General features: G+C 38.5%; 1 non-coding gene across 1 annotated transcript; it reads left to right on the top strand.

Moving 5' to 3' along the window:
• The first annotated feature begins 21195 nt into the window (after positions 1-21195).
• Positions 21196-21302, top strand: LOC122705998. The gene has a single exon (XR_006344262.1). It is a non-coding gene; the product is annotated as a U6 spliceosomal RNA (small nuclear RNA).
• Positions 21303-23039: the final 1737 nt, after the last annotated feature.

Raw genomic sequence — 23039 nt, 5'->3', positions numbered from 1 at the left:
TACTGAATGCCTGTTATTTGCTAAGGACTTTACAGACATCTCATTTAGTTTCTAACAACCATATTAATTCTAACCCTATTCTATCTATAAAATATATTGAAGCTTAATGAGGCTTAACCCAAGACCAGAATGAGTGACCGAAGCCAGATATAATAAACCATCCTAGGACTGCTTGGCCTGTGCTCCTAACCCTGATTTTTACATGGTTATATCCAAAATTTCTAAAAAAAAAAAACACCAAAAAACAAAAACTGGGGTGCAGGGGCAGTGAAAAGCATCGGCCAAATAAAAGGTCTAAGATGGGGAGGACTAGGTGGGAACTGCATTCTACAAGTTTTTCTAGGTGAAGAGAAGACTTGGGCTGCTTAGATGAAGGGAGCCACACACAGCTCTGAGGACCTGCTTCTTTCACTTTCCTCCTTAACTTATTCAAGGGTCTTCAGGCTCAACTCTAGGCTCTGACTCCTCTGATTATCAGACTCAATATAGGCAGTTAGTAGTGGGGTGGGGGGGAGGTCAAGACTCCCTGTCTAATTATCCTTGTTTCCTTGCCCTGGTATCACTCACTCAGGTATGTGAAGACTCGTCTTGTGAGTAAACACTGGCAAAAGTTATCCCCAAACTATGCGTGTAGGGCCTTCTCTACTGGGCAGAAACACTGACACTAGGATCATGACCTCATTTTTTGTTCCCAAAGACTTTGAAACTCGAGTCCTAAGGAACTGATATATTGCAGAAAGTATCCTGCCCTTCAGGAGCTACGAAGACACACATCTTAAAAGGCTCCTTCATATATTCTTCTGTTTGGAGACTAGCAGTGTCCTGAGTTACCAGAAAAGACTAAGAGCTGTCCTCCAGCTTGACTTAACCCTCCACTTGGAAGACAATAAAGTTACAGGGATAAACCAAAAGATTTTAGTTTGGGGCTAGATTTTTTTGATTGACAAGAAAATACAACGGCATATGTAAGTGTGGGAAGAACTCAGGAAGAAAGAGAAGATGCCTTTTAAATAAGTTTTGATGAATTGTTTGTTTGATGGAGAGACTCAAATAAAAAACTAAATTTGATGCTTCTTTAGAAAGGAACAGCTACCCACTCCAGTATTCTAGCCTGGAGCATTCCATGGAATGAGGAAACTGGCAGACTACAGTCCATGGTGTCGCAAAGAGTCAGACATGACTGACTTTCACTTTCACCTTAATTGTACTTTGATTTTAAATGAATTAATGGATAAGAGAAAATCCAGGGGTAAGTAGAGTCCAGGACAGATCTGGGTTTTGTGGGACCTGAATCTTATATGACTTAAAGGGGCATTTTTAAGACAAATAATAAGAATACAGAATTAGGTATAGAACCTTGGACAAAGTTCATACAAATGAAGAATTTTGAGATGAAGCTTAATTTACTTCACATAAAATTCTTCTATGGTTGAGATAGTTTAATTTTTTTTTCCATCTAGCTGGGAACATGGACACACCACTCAGAGATTCCACACTGAGAGCCTGAGGGTTAGTGAGAAAGGTGCAAAGGAAATGATAGGAAGAGGCCAATAAAATGCAGGGGAGTTACAGGGAGTTTACTAGGCAGTGTGAAATATTCAGAGAGAAAGCTATATGTATATATGACTTTAAACACCTGGATCTCCTTTAAGAAAAGAATGTGTAGAGATGCTGACATGGATCACCTATGTGGTTTTCTATGGTTTCCTTACCCAGAATTTGAAAGTGGAGATAAGGGTCAATAGCTTTGGGGCCAAAGTTACTTTTCACTGTCTCTTGGTTTCCTAATCGTGTTTTGTTTTATACATTTATTCAGCATGGGCAATACAAACAGCTAGCACGATTCATCTTCTGTCCACCTCCCCTACTTCTTCCATTTTTTCCTAATTATATCAATTGATTTTTAACTGTCAATATATTTCAACTCAGGAATGAAAAGGCATTTATGAAACATGTAGAATGTTTTAAACTTTGAAAACATTTCAATCTCCATCAAATTTTTTACAACTATTTTCAGATATCTCAAAGTGTAGGGTTAGACTAAACAGGCAATGCCCCTTTTAAAATCTGGAGCAATATGAAAAAAAAAAAAAAAGGTGTGTGTGAGGGGGCTGAGATGGTGCCAACTCTCCAGACTGACCAGAGTTGTGGAGAATTCTAATCTTATGGAGTGGGATTGATTTGGATGGTCTTGTTACTAGTCATAAGACTCTTAAACCCATTCAGCAACTGACAGCCTGCATTTAAATTGGAAAAGAAAGACTGTTAGAACCTTTAGTGGTGACAGCACAATCCAGCAATAAATTCCACATGAGTTAAAAGTTACAGAAAAGATGGTACCTTTAGAGGAAGAATGAATGGAATTCACAGAAGAGTCACTAAAAAACAAATATCTAAGCTTTAAAATATTTTACCAGAAAATGAGCACAAAATATATTGAAGATCAAACACAGATGGGAGTCCAGAGATGGTTTCAACAAAAGCAAATGGGCAAGGGAGCTTGGGAGACACAGTAATAGGTTCTCTCTGTCCTGAAGGGAAGCCAGTGGAGGGCAGGAAGGCCAAATTTCTCTGAAGATTGGAATTCAGCTCCTCATAATAATCAATAAAAGGAATTTTGGATGTCTCATCTCTAGTTCTTTTGAGATTGTCCAAAGTGCCTTGGGCCAAGAACCTCATGTAGCAATAAGGGAGTATAAGGAAGGAAGGAAGGAAAGCCTCTGGACACCCCTGACCTAATGCAGGGGGGAGGGAGTCTTTCACTGTGCTTCAGTTCACACCCCTTTTGATATGGCCCCAAAAGAGGGGAGCCCAGGCAGGGAAAGAGAATCTTCTAACATAAGAGATGTAGGTATGACCCTCTTGGCAGGGGACACCAGAATAGCATTCGTAATTTTGGTCCAAAAGGAGACTGAGTGACCTTATAGGTAGTGAGGATGAAAGAGGGAGTAGCTTTCCTTCTGTTCTTTTTTTCCTTCCTCCCCTCAGTCCTTCCTCTATTGTTCTCTTTTATTTGTCTTGTATTCCTGGAAACTGCTTGATTTACACACCCTAGAGTCATGGTCTTACAGAGTATGAGGCTTATCTAATTTTTTTCCCAGTCATTGTATATAGGCAGGAGTCTATTACAAATCAGAGAAGGCAGCCTGCTTGTCTATTCACCTATCTATTAACTAATTCATGCATTCACTAAGCCTTTATGGATAGCCCTCCAGGCTCAAGGTAGTATTTTTAAAATATCACAAGACACAATTCCTGTCATCAAGGAAAGTATGGTCCAGTTCAGGGCTAAGATAATTTTACAGTCAACATTATTAAGTGACAAATGAGTGATATGGACAACACAGATCACGAAAGGCTTTGAAAGGCCAGAGAGGGCTTAAAAGGGAGAAAGGGACTTGATCTAGAGTCTGAATGGGTGGGAAAACTGAATATCCTGTAGAAGGTAAGGAACGGTCCTTTGGGTAAGACAACAGCATGGAAGCCTTTACATAAACCATGGACTGAACCTTTGTGTTCCTTTAAAATTCCCATTTTAAGAAGGAGTAGTTTTCTTTGAGGGAGTAGTGTCATACTGAGGCTCTAATCCTCAGTATGATGGTATTTAGATTTGGGGCTTTCAGAAGGTAATTAGTTCATGAGGGTGGAGCCCTCGTGAATGGGATTAGTGCCCTCAGAAAAAGAGACACAAGAGATCTCTCTCTGCCATATGAGGATACCATGAGAAGGTGATTTGTCTACAAGCCAGAAGGCATGTCCTCACCTCACAATTGATCTGCTAGAGCTTTGATCTTGGACTTACCAGCCTCCAGAATTGTGAGAAATAAGTACCAGTTTATTGAGAAATAAATATGTGGTACTCTTGTTATACAGTCTGAAGGGACTAACACAATGTATATGGAGTTGGGAAACCCATGTAGGAAGGAAAATGGGTGTCTGAGGGTTAAAGGAGACTTGAGTGCAAAAGTACTCGTAATTCTGTGTGACCCATACCCTTTGCAATATGACTTTGCAGCTCTTATCATCAAAAGATAAAATCTATTTCTTTATCCTTTCAATTTGAACTTGCATTACAATTGCACTGACAAATGAAATGAGGCAAAAGTAGTTTTGTGGCAATCATGAGCCTAGAATTCAAGAGACCTTGAATCTTTTCCACTCTCTTGGAACCCTGCTAGCTGCTATGAGACTGAGTCCAGCTAATAGGCTAAAGGATAAGAGATCATATGGAAGAAATCCAATTGTCCCAGCCAAAGCTATCCTAGACTAGCCAAGAACCAGCAAACTCCAAAGACAAGAGAGAATACTGTATCTGTCAGCAGAGCTGCCTACTTGATCCTCCACTAATTGTACACACATGAGGGGGCAAAGCATCCAACTGACCTATTGACTTGTGAGAAATGTTAATTGTTTTAAGCCACTGAGTTTGGGGATGGTTTGTTACCCATCAATATCTAACTGACATAAGTAGCAAGCTAAGAAACTGTGATCTTTGTCCAATAAGCATTATGAGGATTATTAGCCATAAGTATTAATATAATAAAAAACTTAATTAGGGAGTTTCCTGTCACCATAGTAGTAGTGGAATTTAGTGATAATTTTAGTCTAGGAAAAAATTGTAATTTTTATCAAAATAATGCACATAGTTTAAAAGGTTAAATAGTACTATAAGGACTCTAAAGGAAAAATGTAGTCCCAAGCTATACACATATATATGTCCAGTACTATTTCTTGGTTTTCTATTCTGGAATGTATCTTCATTTCTCTATATACTATGTTTATATTCTTTACAGAAATTATCCGTTGACTTCAAGTTATGTCAGGTGAGAATTTTTCTGTTTCTTCTCTACTTGATACCTTTATGTGAATCAATCCATTTAATAATTGACATCAGAAATTTAATGCCATTAAAATGAAGCAGGGCAAAGGTTAACAGAGCTTTGCCAAGAGAACACACTGGTCATAGCAAACACTGTCTTCTAACAACACAAGAGATGACTCTACACATGAACATCACCAGATGGTCAACACCAAAATCAGATTGATCATATTCTTTATAGCCGAAGATGGAGAAGCTCTATACAGTCAGCAAAAACAAGACCTGGAGCTGACTGTGGCCCAGATCATCAGCTTCTTATTGTAAATTTCAGGCTTAAATGGAAGAGAGTAGCGAAAATCACTGGACCATTCAGGTATGATCTAATCACAAATCTCTTGCGATTATACAATGGAGGTGAAAAATAGATTCAAGGAATTAGATATGAGAGACAGACTATGAACAGAGGTTTGCAACATTGTACAGGAGGCAGTGACCAAAACCATCCCAAAGGAAAAAAATGCAAGAAGGCAAAATAATGCCTTACAAATAACTGAGAAAAGAAGAGAAGCAAAAGGCAAGGAGAAAGGGAAAGATATACCCAACTGAATGCAGAGTTCCAGAGAAGAGAAAAGACAGATAAGAAAGCCTTAAGTGAACAGTGCAAAAAAAATAGAGGAAAACAATAGAATGGGAAAGACTAAAGATCTCTTCAAGAAAATTGGAGATACCAAGTGAACATTTTGTGCAAACATAGGCACAGTAAAGGACAGAAATGATATGGACCTGACAGAAGCAGAAGAGATTAAGAAGAGGTGGAAAGAATATACAGAAGAACTATACAAAAATGGTCTTAATGACCTGTATAACCATGATGATCAGGTCACTCACCTAGAGCCAGACATACTGGAATGCAAAGCCAAGTGGGTATTAGGAAGCATTACCACGAACAAAGCTACTAGAGGTGATGGAATTCCAGTTGAGCTATTTCAAATCCTAAAAGATGATGTTGTTAAAATGCTGCACTCAATATGCCAGCAAATTTGGAAAACTCAGCAATGGCCACGGGACTGGAAAAGGTCAGTTTTCATTCCAATTCCAAAGAAAGGCAATGCCAAAGAATGTTCAAACTACCAGATTATTATATTCATTTCATATGCTAGCAAGGTAATGCTCAATATCCTTCAAGTTATGCTTCAACATTATGTGAACTGCGAACTTCCATATGTACAAGCTGGATTTAGAAAAGGCAGAGGAACCAGAGATCAAATTGCCAACATCCATTGGATCATGGAAAAAGCAAGGGAATTCCAGAAAAACATCTACTTCTGTTTCATTGACTATGTTAAAGCCTTTGACTGTATGGACCACAATAAAGTGTGGAAAATTCTTCAAGAGATGGGAATACCAGACCACCTTACCTGCCTCCTGAGAAACCTGTATGCAGATCAAGAAACAACAGCTAGAACAAGACATGGAACAACAAACTGGTTCAAAACTGAGAGAGGAGTACATCAAGGCTGCATATATATTGTCACCCTGCTTATTTAACTTATATGCAGAGTACATCATGTGAAATACCAGGCTGGATGAATCACAAGCTGGAATCAAGATTTCTAGGAGAAATATTAACAACCTCAGATATGCAGGTGATACTAACCTAATGGCAGAAAGCAGAGGAACTAAAGAGCCTCTTAATTACAGTGAAAGAGTGAAAAAGCTGGCTTAAAACTCAACATTCAAAAAAACTAAGATCATGGTATTTGGTGCCATCAGTTCAGTTCAGTTCAGTTGCTCAGTCGTGTCCAACTCTTTGCGACCCCATGAACCGCAGCACACCAGGCCTCCCTGTCCATCACCAACTCCTGGAGTCCACCCAAAGCCACGTCCATTGAGTTGGTGATGCCATCCAACCATCTCATCCTCTGCTGTCCCCTTGTCCTCCTGCCCTCAATCTTTCCCAGCATCAGCGTCTTTTCAAATTAGTCAGCTCTTTGCATCAGGTTGCCAAAGTATTGGAGTGTCAGCTTCAACATCACTCCTTCCAATGAACACCCAGGACTCATCTCCTTTAGGATGGACTGGTTGGATCTCCTTGCAGTCCAAGGGACTCTCAAGAATCTTCTCCAACACCACAGTTCAAAAGCATCCATTCTTCACCACTCAGCTTTCTTCACAGTCCAACTCTCACATCTATACATGACCACTGGAAAAACCATAGCCTTGACTAGATGGACCTTTGTTGGCAAAGTAATATCTCTGCTTTTCAATATGCTGTCTAGTTTGGTCATGACTTTCCTTCCAAGGAGTAAGCGTCTTTTAATTTCATGGCTGCAATCACCATCTGCAGTGATTTTGGAGCCCAGAAAAATAAAGTCAGCCACTGTTTCCCCATCTATTTGCCATGAAGTGATGGGACTGGATGCCATGATCTTAGTTTTCTGAATGTTGAGCTTTAAGCCAACCTTTTCACTCTCCTCTTTCATCAAGAGGATTTTTAGTTCCTCTTCACTTTCTGCCGTAAGGGTGGTGTCATCTGCATATCTGAGGTTATTGATATTTCTCCCAGCAATCTTGATTCCAGCTTGAGCTTCTTCCAGACCAGCATTTCTCATGATGTACTCTGCATATAAGTTAAATAAGCAGGGTGACAATATACAGGCTTGACATACTCCTTGACATACTTTGGAACCAGTCTGTTGTTCCATGTCCAGTTCTAACTGTTGCTTCCTGACCTGCATACAGGTTTCTCAAGAGGCAGGTCAGGTGGTCTGGTATTCCCATCTCTTTCAGAATTTTCCACAGTTTATTGTGATCCACACAGTCAAAGGCTTTGGCATAGTCAATATGGCAAATAGATGGGGAAAAATGGCAACAGTGACAGACTTTATTTTTTTTTGCTCCAACATCATTGCAGAGTGTGACTGCAGCCATGAAATTAAAAGATGCTTGCTCATTGGAATAAAAGCTATGACAAATTCATATAGTGCAGTAAAAAGCAGAGACATCACTTTGCTAACAAAGGTCCATATAGTCAAAAATACGGTTTTTCCAGTAGTCATGTATGGATATTAGAGTTTGACCCTGAAGAAGGCTGAGCACCGAAGAACTGATGCTTTCAACCTCTGGTGCTGGATAAGACTCTTGAGAGTTTCTTAGACAGCAGGGAGATAAAACCAGTGAATCTTAAAGGAAATCAACCCTGAATAATCATTGGAATATGATATTCAGACTGATGCTGAAGCTCTAATACTTTGGCTATTTGATGCAAAGAGCTGACTCACTGGAAAATACCCTGATGCTGGGAATGATTGAGGACTAGATGAGAAGGGGACAAAAGAGGATGAGATGGTTGGATGGCATCATTGACTTCATGGACATGAGTTTGAGCAAACTCTGGGAGACAGTGAAGGACAGGGAAGCCTGATGTGCTGCAGTCCATGGGGTTGCATAGATTTGCACATGACTTATCAACTGAACAATTATAGCTCTGGGCTTCACAGGTGGTGCTAATGGATTATATCTATATAAACATTGTTCATTATTTGGCAGATATAGTATGACAATATTTTTTATAAAATTTTGTTTTTCTACATTATTGTTTTATTCTTTTGCTTAGTTATCTATATACTTTTTAAAATATTTTAAAATTTTAATTAGAAGATAACTACTTTACAATATTGTTATGGTTTCTGCCATGCATCAACATGAATTGGCCATAAGTATACATATATCCCCTCCCTCTTGAACCTTCCTCCCACCTCCTTCCCCATCCTACCCCTCTAGGTTATCACAGAGCACCAGCTTTGCATTCCCTGAGTCATAGAGCAAATTCTCACTGCCTATTTTACATATGCATGTACTTATTAATTTTCCCCAATATAGTAATAGATACTAAAAAATTCTTTCAATTCTATTTTTCACAAGAAAAGATGATAGAGTCAAAAGACGACAGAGGATGAGATGGTTGGATGGCATCACAGACTCAATGGACATGAGTTTTAGTAAACTCTGGGAGTTGGTGATGGGCAGGGAGGCCTGGTGTGCTGCAGTCCATGGGGTTGCAAAGAGTCAGACATGACTGAACAACTAAACTGACTGACAAAATCATGAGTAGTTTATTCATTTCATCCTGGAGTCCTTTTGCTCTAACTTCAACTAGTTTTCTAGCATTTCCTGTGTTGGACACCCCATTTCCAAGTTATCTTGTCTTTCTCTCTTGATTGAACCTCTTATGGTAAAGCATATTCCTCAATAGCTTCTGGAGTGTAAGAACTTGCGTGACTGAAATATTTTTATCCTACCTCAAGCTTGTTTTGTAAAAATGTTATTTATTTATTTGTTTTTTATTCAGCTGGGTCTCCAGGGCTATTCTCTAGTTACAAAGAGTGAGGCTGATCTCTGATTGTGGAGCATGGGCTCCAGGCATGCAGGCTTCTCCCAGGCTCCAGAGCATGGGCTTAATAGTTGTGGTGCACAGGGTTAGTTGCTCCGCAGCATGTGGGAACTATCCAGATCAGGGATCAAAACCATGTCTCCTGAACTGGCAGGTGGATTCTTCACCACTGAGCCACCAGGGAAGCCCAAGCTTAATTCTTTGACCAACAACAGAAAATAATTTTACCTCAGAATTTCTAATGTGCTGCTTCACTGTTTTCTGCCTTTTAAAGCCACTGTTGACAAATTCCTCAAAAGTTACAGACTATCAGAGTTTACTCAGGAAGAAATAAATAACCTGAGTAGCTTTAGTTTTATGAAAGAAATTTAATTCATAGTTTATAAAACATCTGACAAAGAAAATACCAGGCACAGATGATCTCTATGGATGAATCTACTAAACATTTAATGGAGAAATAATACCAAGATTACACAAACTCCTACAGAAAATTAAGTTGGATAGAAGAAAATATTTCCTGATTCATCCCATGAGACCAGCATTATCCTGATACCAAACACAGACAAATACAATGAGAAAATAAAACTACAGACCGATATCCCTCCTGAGCACAGATGTAGTAATCCTAAACAAAATTTTAGCAAATGAAATCCAGCTATATATAAAAATGATAATCTATTATGATCAAGGGCTATTTGGCTTGTGGAGGAACTGGAACTTAGACATTGCTGGCAGGAATATAAAAGGGTGTAATCACTTTGGAACATAGTTTGACAGTTTCTTAAAAAGTGATGGTTATACTTATCATATAATCTAGTTGTAGTTCTAGATATTCACCCTAGAAAAATGAAAGTACATGTCCATGAAGAGACCTATCATGAATGTGTATAGCAGCTTTATTTGTTATAGCCCCAACCCAGAAACAACCCAGTGCACATCACCTGGTGAATAAACAAGCTAGAATGTCCATACAAGAACATACTGCTTAGGAAATAGAAAGAAAATAACTATTGATAAAATAGGAATATAGATGAATCTAAAATTATGCTTAGTAAGAGATGACAGACAAAAGAGGTCATTCAGTGATTATAATTACATAAAGTTCTAGAAAATGCAAACTAAAATGATAGAAAGCAGATCAGTTGTTGCCTGTGGACAAGACAGAGGAATAGGGAAAATAGGAAGGAAGAGATTTCAAAGGGACCTAACGAAAATGTGGAGGGTCATAGATATGTTCATTATCTTGATTATGGTGATGGTTCTATGGTGGTGGTGGTAGTTTAGTCACTGTCATCTCTGACTCTTATGACTCCATGGACTGTAGCCGGCCAGGCACCTCTGTCCATGAGAGCTTCCAAGCAAGAATATTGGAGTGGGTATCCATTTCCTTCTCCACTATAGCTGTATACATATGTCAAAACTCACATATGCATTTGTTTGTATGTCAATTATATGTCAATGAAACTGTTAAAAATGTGAATCATTTTCATTTATTTGGCTTGATAGTCATCTCTATTCTGTTTTATCATTCCTTTGAAATACTCAGTGGTACCCCTAGTCTGATGTAGACTCTTCTTTGTGACACTTTAAGGAGGTGGGAATGCAGCATCATGAAATCACATTTCAGAAGGACATCTTAAAGTAAATGAAAAAAGTCAGATCAAGGATATTCTTACTGGTTTCAGTTATCTGTATTTATTCAGTTATCTGTATTTATACTGGCAGTGGAATTTGCTAACATTAATCTCCTACTAACTGGAGACCTGAAATTCAAATTGAACCAGTCAGCCAGACTTGGATGACCATGTGAATCACTTGCTGATCCTAAAATAAAAAAGGTTTGCAGCCCCCATTCCTAGAGATCCTAATTTAGTAACTCTGAGGTGGAAGTCAATGATTTGCATATAAACCAAGATTAGAGACAACAGCATTATGCAAAATTAGCATTCTCACCCTTGTCTCCACTAGAACCCTCCATCAGATTCAGACTGCTGTCCTGTCTCCTCCTCATACCATGTTAAATCATCTCCCACTTGCCTAATTTCTACCTCTGCAAATCAGTTAACTGCCCATCACAAATTCCACCTCTTCTTTTATGACTAATCATCTCTCTCTCCTTCATTTCTTCTCACCTGTCTCCAAGCACTGTGGCCCTTCTGATCCTTGAGTCAAAACAAAGATCCAAGGCTTATCAAAGAGATATTCTTTTCTCTGGGTTCCAAGTCACTACACAGAATGAAGGCTCCAGGGTTTTAAAACAATGATTTATTTTTAGAAAATCAGCTCTTTTGCATCATCCAAGTCACTGAAACAAGTTCTCTTATGCACCACCAGTGTATTTTCACTTGCTTACTGCTTTGGACTCTATGGACACTAGTACTATTCTGTTTTGGTTTTAGGGAAAATTATTAAGGCCTAGAGCCAAGTTGTTTATTTTTGCCATCCAGATTTCTGAGTAGAAGATACTTTAGATAAGCAATTTACCACTGTCTTTGATCTCAAGCTATCAGCTTCAAAGTATAACATTTAAAAATATTTTATGTGGTTTCTATTATTTTTCTTGCCTTGCATGCATTGAAGCTTGTTTTAAGATGTCTCTTCTGTTTTTGAGCATTTTTGTAAGATGGTCAAATTAGATGTTTGTCCTTTGTGATAAAATTCAACTCCTTTATAGACATAGTCCAGACTTTTTGATTATCATATCACACAGTGGTAACATGAATGCATTGCTTTTCTCTACATGACATTTACTGAGAGTAACAGGGTTGATGCCCACTCTTAATCTTTCTGGAAGAGCACTGTCTTCTGTTTTTTTTTCTTCCCCCTCCACTTTGTAACTACTCTTGAAGAAAACAATATTCCACTTTGTATATCTAACACACTTGGTATAAGGGAGGGAAGTTAACACTTTTTTTGCATGATGGATACAATCTTTTCAGTTTTTTGTCAGATCCAAAAAAAAAAAAAAGGTCTTAGAGATAGAAAATTTGGACAAAATGTTTCAGAAGAGATGTAAATATATCATGAAGGTCTGGTCAAGTGTTCATAATTGATTTTCTTTTATTCTGGTTAACAGTCTTAGAGACAGCATAACAAAACACTGATAGCACAGCCTTTGAACTGTGGTGCAAGAGAAGACTCCTGAGAGCCCCTTGACAAGATCAAATCGGTCAATCTTAAGAGAAATCAACCTTGAATACTCACTGGAAGGACTGATGCTGAAGGTGATGCTCCAGTATTTTGGTCACCTGATGTGAACAGCTGACTCGTTGAAAAAGTCCCTGATGCCAGGAAAGACCGAGGGCAGAAGAAGAAGAGGGTGTCAGAGGATGAGATGGCTGGATGGCATCACTGATGCAATGGACATGAACTTGGGCAAACTTTAGCAGATGGTGAGGGACAGAGAGGCCTGGCATGCTACAGTCCATGGGGTTACAAAGAGTTGGACATGACTGGCCAACTGAACAACAACAACAAGCACTTAGTTATCTGTAACTAGAAAAACTAGTTTCAAAATTCAGCTCTTCCACCTATGTGATCTTGGGCAAGATTCTTCATTCTTTTGTTTATTCATTTATTTATCCCATAAGTATGTCTTACATATCTTCTGTGTGTCAGCTATCATGAAAGCTCTGAGAATGGGTAGCACATGCACTCTGCTCTTATAAAGTATGGCAGGCATAAAAACGTGCCTCATAGGTCTCCAAATATGGTAGTATAATTGACCAAGCACCTCAGATTCTGTACTCTGAAATCTACTGCATCCTTTGTAGCAGATCACAGTTTGAATGGACTGCTCTCTGCCTGTGACTGGCTGTGACTGTCCATTCCTAGGAGACAGGGTATTCTTAAGATGATGAACTATGACTTGAGAGCTCATCAGGGGCCTTACTGAGCATTCCTTAGACTGTATAGCAGTCTAGTTCACTTCAGCCTTACCTTCTTGCCCTCTCTCCTTCCATCAGGTTCACACTTGAATCAGGTTCTTGTGACTCTCTCAAATCTGTGTTCCCTTCCCATTTTACCTCTTGGACATTTTTCTTACTTAAAGCCCTTGCACATCTAATCCCACCTTGGTGCTTGCTTCTTTGGGAACTTAGACTAACATATGGAGTATATGTTCTAGTGGATGAGACAAAAAAAATAACATGGTTGAGACAAAAAATAATAATAATAATATGGTGAATCCACGGACAGAGCAGCCTGACAGGCTACAGTACATGGGGTCGCAAGGAGTTGGACACAACCTAGCAACTGAACAACAACAACAAAATTTCAGATAGTGATAACTGTAGGTAACAAAATAGCATAGTGGCATAGATGAATGCCACAGACAGAGACTTGGGGGATGGGGGTAGGCACTTTGTTCTTTAGCTTACACAGCCAGGAAGGATGTTGCTGAGGTTATATTCCAGCTGAAAGTTGAATAATGAGATGTGAAGATGCGGAGAGGAACAGCTGGGCAGTGTGAAGGGTTGGAGCCCAGCAGAACCAGTATGGTTAGGGAATATGAAGACAGGGATTTTATAAGCATCATCTATGACATCATGGAAAGAGGGAGTATCAGAAAGGAAAATAAAGGCTGGTTCCATAGGACCTCAAAGTCCAAGGTATGGAGTCTATTAATACATTTTATTCTAAGTGCAATGAAAATGCACTGGAGAGTCTGAATAGAAAGGTGACATTATTTGATTTACATTTTTGAGAGGTCACTTTGGTTACTGAGAGGAGAAACTGAAGAGGGATGGCAAGAGTGAATACAAAATAGAGCAGTTAGATTACAAGAATCTAGGTGAGAGTTGGCATAGGCTTGGATTATGGTAGTGACAGTATTGGTAGGAAAAATAAAAGCATTCAAGGTATGTTTTGGGAGGACACAGCACCCAAGCATACAGAGTGTATATTTTGGGGGAATATATGCATGTGAAATCTGTGTTCTCAAGGATCTATTTTCAAGTACTGACAAAGGACCAACCAAGAAGAAAGAGAGTAGATGTTTGGGGAGACAAGATGATGGAGCAGAAGGACATGAGCTTACCTCTTACTATGAAAACACCAAAATCACAACTAATTACTGAACAACAATCAAATGGGGGAAAAAAACAAAAAAACAAAAGATACCTGACACCTAAAGACAAAGAGAAAGCCGCAATGAGACAGAGGGAAAGTTCTGAGCCCCAGATAATTCTCCCCAGCCTGAAGGTCTGGCAATGGAAGGAGGAGCCTCCGGAGAATCTGGCTTTGAAGGGCAGTAGGATTTGATCCCAAGAATTCCACAGAACTCGGGGAAACAGAAATTCCATTCTGGGAGGGAATATACTAGGTCTCATTCATATCAGTACCTTGGGAAAAAAGCAATGGTCTCATGAAAGATTAGGCCAGACCTACCTGCTAGTATTGAGGGTCTCCTGCAGAGGCAGAAAGTGTCAGTGACTCACTGTGGGAATAAAGACACTGGCAGTGATAGTTCTGGGGAGTACTCATTGGCATGAACCCACCTTGAGGCCACCATTTTCTTCCAAAGACTTAGCTCCACACAACAGCCTATAGGCTCCAGTGCTGGAACACCTGAGGCTAAATAACCAACAAGGAAGGAACACAGCCTCACCTATCAGCAGACAGAGTACTTAAAGTCTTTCTGAGAACAGCCTTGCCCACCAGAGGGACAAGACCCAGCTCCACTCACCAGTGGGCAAGAACCAGTCCTGCTCACTAAGAAGCCTGCACAAGTCTCTAAGACAGCCTCATCCACCAAGGAGCAGACAGCAGAAAGAAGAAAAACTACAACACTGCACCTGGAGCAATGGAAACTGCAACCACAGAAAGTCAGACAAAATCATACAGCACAGGACATGTTTCTGAAGAAGGAACAAGATAAAATCCCAGAACAGCCAAGTGAAGTGGAGATAGGAAATCTACCCAGAAGAGAATTCAGAGTAATGATGATCCAAGATCTCAAAAAATAAAGGAGGCATAGATCAAAAATAAATTTACAAAAAAAAAGAAATGTTTAATAAAGACCGTAAGAACTAAATAACAAAGAGAGATGAACAATATAATAACTGAAATGAAAAATATACTAGAAGGAATCAACACCAGAAAAACTGAGACAGAACAATGGATAACTGAGCTGGAAGACAGAATGGTGGAAATCACTGCCATGGAACAGAGAAAAAACAGAATGAAAAGAAATGAGGACAGCCTAAGAGATCAACATTAAAAACACCAACATTCACATTATAGGGAGTCACAGAAGGGGAAATGAGAGAGAAATAATATGAGAAAATATTTTAAGTGATAATAGCTAAAAATTTCCCTAATATGGGGAAGGAAAGAGTCACCGAAGTTTAAGAAGCACAGAGAGACCCAGGCATGATATAACCAAGGTGGAACATGCTAAGACACATAGTAATCAAATTCACAAAAATTAAGAACAAAGAAAAAATATTAAAAGAAACAAAATAAAACCAAGAAATAATATACAAAGGAACTCCTATAAGGTTATCAACTGATTTCTCAGCAGAAACTCTGCAGGCCAGAACAGAATGTCAAGATAAATTTAAAGTGATGAAAAGGAAGAACCTACAACCAGGAATATTCTACCCAGCAAGACTCTTGTTCAGATTCAACAGAGAGGTCAAAAGTTGTACAGTCAAGCAAAAGCTAAGAGAATTTAACACCACACCAGACCAGCTTTGCAACAAACACTAAAGGAACTTCTCTAGGTGGAAAAAAATGCCTACAACTGGAAACAACAAAATTATAAATGGGAAAGCTTGATGGTAAAGGAAAACATACAGTAAAAGTAGGAAATCATCAGCACACAAATATGATATTAAAATCAGCAATTTGAGAAGAGCACAAATATAGTATACCAGAAATGCATTTGAAATTAAAAGACCAGGAACTTAAAACAATCTTGTTTATATAGACTTCTATATCAAAACCTCACGATAACCACAATCTGAAAATCTACAATAGATAAACACACAAGCGAAAAGGGATCAAACACAAAATTAAAATTAGTCATCAAATCACAATAGAACAGAACAAATGAGGAAGGGAAGAAAAAAGGCATACAAAAACAAATCCAAAACAATTTAAAAATGGCAAAATAATTACTTTAAACATAAATGGGTCAAATACCCCTCCTGCAGAGGCAGGAAGTGGCTGCGGCTCACTGTGGGGACAAAGACACTGGCTGCAATAGTTCTGGGGAGTATTCATTGGAGTGACAAACGGTGTGACGTTGGCATGACAAAAACCAAAAGACAAAGACTGGCTGAATGGATAGAACAACAAAACCTGTATATATGCTGCCTATAAGAGACTCACTTCAGATCCATGGACACACACAGACTGAAAGTGAGGGGATGGACAAATGTACTCCAAGCAAATGGAAATCAAAAGAAAGCTAGAATAGCAATACTCATGTCAGGCAAAATAGACTTTAAAATAAAAACTGTTACAAGAGACAAATAAGGACACTACATAATGATCATGGGATTAATCCAAGAGGAAATAAATACTGTAAATATATATGCACCTAACATAGGAACACCTCAATATATAAGGCAAATACTAATAGCCATAAGGAGAAAAATCAATAGGAACACAATAATAGTGGGGGACTTTAAAGCCCACTTTGATCAAAAGACAGATCATCCAGACAGAACATCAATAAGGAAACATAGGCCTTAAATGAGGCATTAGAGCAGAAACTTAATTGACATTTTTATAGCATTCCATTAACAAGGAGCAGACACCTAAAGCAACCGGAGAAGGAACAACAATCCACCCCCCCCCCATTAAGTTAGTAGAAGGAAAGAAATAATAACGATCAGAGCAGATATAAATGAAACCAAAAGAAAGAAAACAACAGCAAAGATCAATAAAACTAAAAGCTGGTTCTTTAAGAACAAAAGAACCATTCTAGCTAGATAAACCTTTAGCTAGACTCATCAAGAAAAAAAGGAGAGGACTCAAATCAATAAAATTAGAAGTGATAAAAGTTACAACTAACACTGCAGAAATACAAAGGATCATAAGACACTACTACAAACAACTGTATATGAATAAAATGGACAACCTGGAAGAAATGAACAAGTTCCTAGAAAAGTACACCCTTCCAAGTCTGAACCAGGAAGAAATAGAAAATATGAGCAGACCAATCACAAGTACTGAAATTGAACTATAGTTAGAAAATCTTCCAACAAACAAAAGTCCAGGACCAGATGGCTTCACAGGCAAATTCTATTAATACCAACATTTAGAGAAGTATAACACCTATACTTCTCAAACTATTTCCAAAACAATAGCAAAGGGAAAAAATTCCCAAACTAATTATATGAAGTCACCATCACCCCAATACCAAAATCAGACAAAGATATCACAAAAAAGAAAATTATAGGCCAATATCACTGATGAACATAGACACAGAAAGCCTTAACAAAATATTAGCAGACCAAATCCAACAATACATTCAAAGGATCATACCCCATGATCAGGGGCTTCTCTAGTGGCTCAGTGGTAAAGAATTCACCTGATGGGCGAAGTCCATGGGGTCACAAAGAGTCAACACGACTTAGTGACTGAATAGTGACAACAAAAACCCCATGAGCAAGTGGGATTTATCCCAGGGATGAAAGGATTTTTCAAAATCTGCAAATCAATCAGTGTGGTAGCTAGTGTGTTGATCAGTTGTGTCTGACTCTGTGACTCCCAATGGACTGTAGCCCAGCAGGCTCCTCTGTCCATGGGATTCTCCAGGCAAGAATGCTGAAGTGGGTTGCCATTCCCTTCTCCAGGGGATCTTCCTGACACAGGGATCAAACTCAGGTCTCCCACATTGCAGGCAGATTCTTCACCATGTGAGTTACCAGGGAAGACCATCAGTGTGATACACCACATCAATAAATTGAAGAATAAAAAGCATATGATCATTTCAATAGAAAAAGAAAACATTTTTGACAAAACTCAGCACCCATTTATGACAAAAACTCTCCAGAAAGTAGGCATGGAGGGAACATACCTCAACATAATAAAGCCTGTATTTGAAAAACCTACAGTTAACATCATACTCAATGTGAAAAGCTGAAAGCATTTCCTCTAAGATCAGGGACAAGACAAGGATGTCCATGCTCACAAATTTTATTCAACACAGTTTGAAAGTCATAGCTACAGCAATCAGAGAAGAGAAAGAGAATCCAAATTGGAACAGAAGAAGTAAAACTGTCACTGTTTGCAAGTGATATGATACCATACATAGAAAATCCTAAAGATGCTTACCAGAAAAGTACTAGAGCTCAATGAATTCAATGAACTTGTAGGATGCAAAATTAATACACATAAATCTGTTGCATTTTTATATGCTAAAAATGAAAGATCAGAAAGAGAAATTAAAGAAACAATCCCACTCACTATCACATCAAAAAGAATAAAATACTTAGGAATCAACCTACCTAAGGACACAAAGGGCTTCCCCAGTAGCTCAGCTAAAAAAGAATCTGCCTGCAATGCAGGAGACCCTGGTTTGATTCCAAGGTTGGGAAGATCTCCTGGAGAAGAGATAGGCTACCCACTTCAGTATTCTTAGGCCTCCCTGGTGACTCAGCTGGTAAAAGAATCCACCTGCAATGAGGAATGCCTGGGTTCAATCCCTGGATTGGGAAGATTCCCTGGAGAAGGGAAAGGCTACCCACTGCAGTATTCTGGCCTGGAGATTTCCATGGACTGTATAGTCCATGGGGTCATAAAGAGTCAGACACTACTGAGCAACTTTCACTTTCTCTTTTCACTTTCAATGACACAAAAGACCTGTACTCCAAAAGCTCTGAGATGCCAATAATAGAAATGAAAGATGACCCAGAAAGATGGAAAGATTAAACCATCTTCTTGGATTGGAAGGGTTAATATTGTCAAAATGACTATACTACCCAAGGCAATCTACAGATTCAATACAATCCCTACCAATTACCAGTGGCATTTTTCACAAAACTAGAACAAAAAAATCTTAAAATTTGCATGGAGACACAAAAGACCCCAAATAGCCAAAGCAATATTGAGAAACAAAAATGGATCTGGAGGAATCAGGATCCTTGACTTCAGACAATACTATGAAGGTACAGCCATCTAAACAATATAATACTGGCACAAAATAGAAATATAGATCAATGGAACAGGAAAGAAAGCCCAGAAATAAATTCATACACTTATAGTCAATTAATCTATGATAAAGGAGGCATGAATATAAATAGAGGAAAGACAGTCTCTTCAATAAATGCTGGGAAAACTGAATAGCTACAAGTAAAAAAACATTAGAACATTCTTAGCACCATACACAAAAATAAGCTCAAAATGGATTAACCATCTAAATGTAGGAGTGGATACCATAAAACTCTTAAAGGAAAACATAGACAAAAGGTTATGTGACATAAATTGTAGCAATATCTTTTGTGGTCTCTCTCCTAGAATAATGAAGATAACAAAAATAAACAAATGGGACCTAATTAAGCTCAAAAGCTTTTGTACAACAAAAGAAATCTTAAACAAAATGTAAAGACAACCCACAGAATGGGGTTCTTTTGCAACCCCAAATTGAAAACGATGTGGCCTACTTGCAATTAATCTCCAATTACAAATAAAATGTACAAATAGCTGATACCAAGGGAACATTTCACGCAAGGATGGGCATGATAAAGGATAGAAGCCATAAAAAGATCTAAGAGAAGCAGAAGAGATTAAGAAGAGGTGGCAAGAATACACAGAAGAATTGTACCAAAAAAAAGGTCTTAATGACCCGGATAACCACGTTGGTGTAGTCACTCACCTAGAGCCAGACATCCTGAAGTGTGAAGTCAAGTTATGCCTTAAAAAGTATTACTACGTGTATTTACATGTATTAATACATGTAAATCCATGGCTGATTCATGTCAATGTATGACAAAAACCACTACAATATTGTAAAGTAATTAGCCTCCAACTAATAAAAATAAATGGAAAAAAAAAAGGAGGAAAAAAAAAAGCATTACCACAAACAAAGGTAGTGGAGGTGATGAAATTCCAGCGAAGTTATTTCAAATTGTAAAAGATGATGCTGTGAAAGTGCTGCACTCAGTATGTCAGCAAATTTGGAAAACTCAGCAGTAGCCACAGAACTGGAAGAAGGGAGTTTTCTTTCCAATTCCAAAGAAGGGCAATGTCAAAGTATGTTCGCACTACTGTACACTGAGCTCCTTTCACATATTAGTAAGATTATGCTCAAAATCCTTCAAGCTAGGCTTCAGCAGTACATGAACCAAGAATTTCCAGGTGTACATGCTGGATTTAGAAAAGGCAGAGGAACCAGAGGTCAAATTGCCAACATCCGCTCAATCATAGAGAAAGCAAGGAAATTCCAGAAAAAAAATCTACTTCTGCTTCATTGACTATGTTAAAGCCTTTGACTATGGATCACAACAAACAAATTTCCACCCTGTGGAAAATTCTGAAAGAGATGGGCCTACCAGACCACCTTGCCTGTCTCTTGAGAAACTTGTTTACCGGTCAAGAAGCAACAGTTAGAATTTTATATGGAACAACTGACTGGTTCAAATTAGGGGAGTAGTAAGACGATTCCTTGGAGGAGGGTATGACAATCCACTCCAGTATTGCCTGGAGAATGCCATGGACAGAGGAGCCTGACAGGCTACAATCTATACAGTCACATAGAGTCAGACATGACTGAAGCGACTTCGCATGTACAGCACATGCACGACAAGGCTATCTATTGTCACCCTGTTTGTTTAACTTATATTCAGAGTACATCATGCAAAATGCCAGGCTGGATGAATCACAAGCTGGAATCAAGATTGTCCGGATAAATATCAACAGCCTCTGATATGCAGATGATACCACTCTAGCGGCAAAAAGTGAAGAGGAACTAAAGAGCTTTTTGATGAAGGTGAAAGAGAAGAGCACAAAAGCTGGCTTAAAACAACATTCAGTATTCACTTTGGCAGCACACATACTAGCACTGGACTGATACAAAGATGACTAGCATGGCCCCTGTACAAGGATGACACACAAATTCGTGAAGTACTCCATATTTTATTATGGCCAATTCATATTGATGTATGGCAAAAACCATCATAATATTATAAAGTAATAAATGTCCAATTAAAATAAATTAAAAAAAATTTTAAGTCATGAAATACACTTTCCAAGTAAGGAGCTGAGAAGAAAGCTCATTTTACATATCAGAAACAGAGTGACATAAAGTTACTAAAATTAATATTTCAGACATTATACTGCTATGTGCACTTTTTTTGTTAAAAGAAACTATTCTACCTAAGAAGCAGAATACACCATGGTTTTATTTTGAAGAATCAATTAAAGGTTATACATTTAAGCTGACTGCTTTTTTAAAAATTAATTTATTTATTTTAATTGGAGGATAATTACCTTACAATATTGTGGTGGTTTTTGTCATCCATCAACATGAATCAGCCATGGGTGCACATAATTGCTTTTTAAATGAGTTTGGTTGACATTTAAAAATTTTGAAATACAGTCACTAAATTTAGTTTTACTATTTTGTTTTGGTAAATGCAATATTCAAAGTTTTCTCTTGTACTCCATATGCCTACTGGAGAAGGAAATGGAAACCCACTCCAGTATTCTTGCCTGGGAAATCCCATGGGCAGAGGAGTGTGGTGGGCTACAGTCCATGGGGTCACAAAGATTCAGACATGACTAACACTTTTCCACATGCTAATAAAGTTTTTATAAATATGTTGTTTACTTGACCTAAAGGGATTCAAAATAATTCTTATGTTCTTCAATTTATTCTGAGACTTATATTGAGAGAGTCTCATGTTTAATAAACTTAATGAAGTAGCATTTGATCTCAACTACATTAAAGGAATATCTTAAGATTGGAAACAAACAAAACTCAACATTCAAAAAACTAAGATCATGACATCCAGTCCCATTAGTTCATGGCAAATAGAAGGGGGGAAAGTGAAGACAGTGACAGATTCCATTTTCTTGGGCTCCAAGATCACTGTTGATGGTGACTGCAGCCATGAAATTAAAAGGTGCTTGCTCCTTGGAAGGAAAGCTATGACAAACCTAGACAGTGTATTAAAAAGCAGAGACATCACCTAGAAAGGTCTGTATAGTCCAAGCTATGGGTTTTCCCAGTAGTCATATATAGATGTGAGTTGGACCATAAGGCAGGCTATTCAGTTCAGTAGCTCAGTTGTGTTCCACTCTCTGTGACTCCATGGACTACAGCACGCCAGAACTCCCTGTCTATCACCAACTCCCGGAGTTTACTCAAACTCATGTCCTTTGAGTCGGTATGGCATCCAACCACCTCGTCCTCTGTTGTTCCCTTCTCCTCCTGCCTTCATTCTTTCCCAGCATCAGTGTCTTTTCAAATGAATCAGTTCTTCACATCAGGTGGCCAAAATGTTGAAGTTTCAGCTTCAGCATCCCTCCTTCCAATGAATATTCAGGACTGATTTCCTTTAGGATGGAATGGTTGGATCTCCTTGCAGTCCAAGGGACTCTCAAGAGTCTTCTCCAACACCACAGTTCAAAAGCATTAATTCTTTGGCATTCAGCTTTCTTTATAGTCCAACTCTCACATCCATATATGACTATGGAAAAACATTAGCTTTGACTAGATGGACCTTTGTTGGTAAAGTAATATCTCTACTTTTTAATATGCTGTCTAGGTTGGTCATAACTTTTCTTCCAAAAAGCAAGTGTCTTTTCATATCAGGGCTGCAGTCACCATCTGCTGTGATTTTGCAGCCCCAAAAAATAAAGCCTGATACTGCT

The sequence above is a fragment of the Cervus elaphus genome, chromosome 12 (genome assembly GCF_910594005.1).
Source record: "Cervus elaphus chromosome 12, mCerEla1.1, whole genome shotgun sequence".
Lineage (NCBI taxonomy): Eukaryota > Metazoa > Chordata > Mammalia > Artiodactyla > Cervidae > Cervus > Cervus elaphus.
The sequence above is the reverse complement of the archived record's forward strand: the minus strand, read 5'-3'. Positions and strand labels throughout refer to the sequence as shown.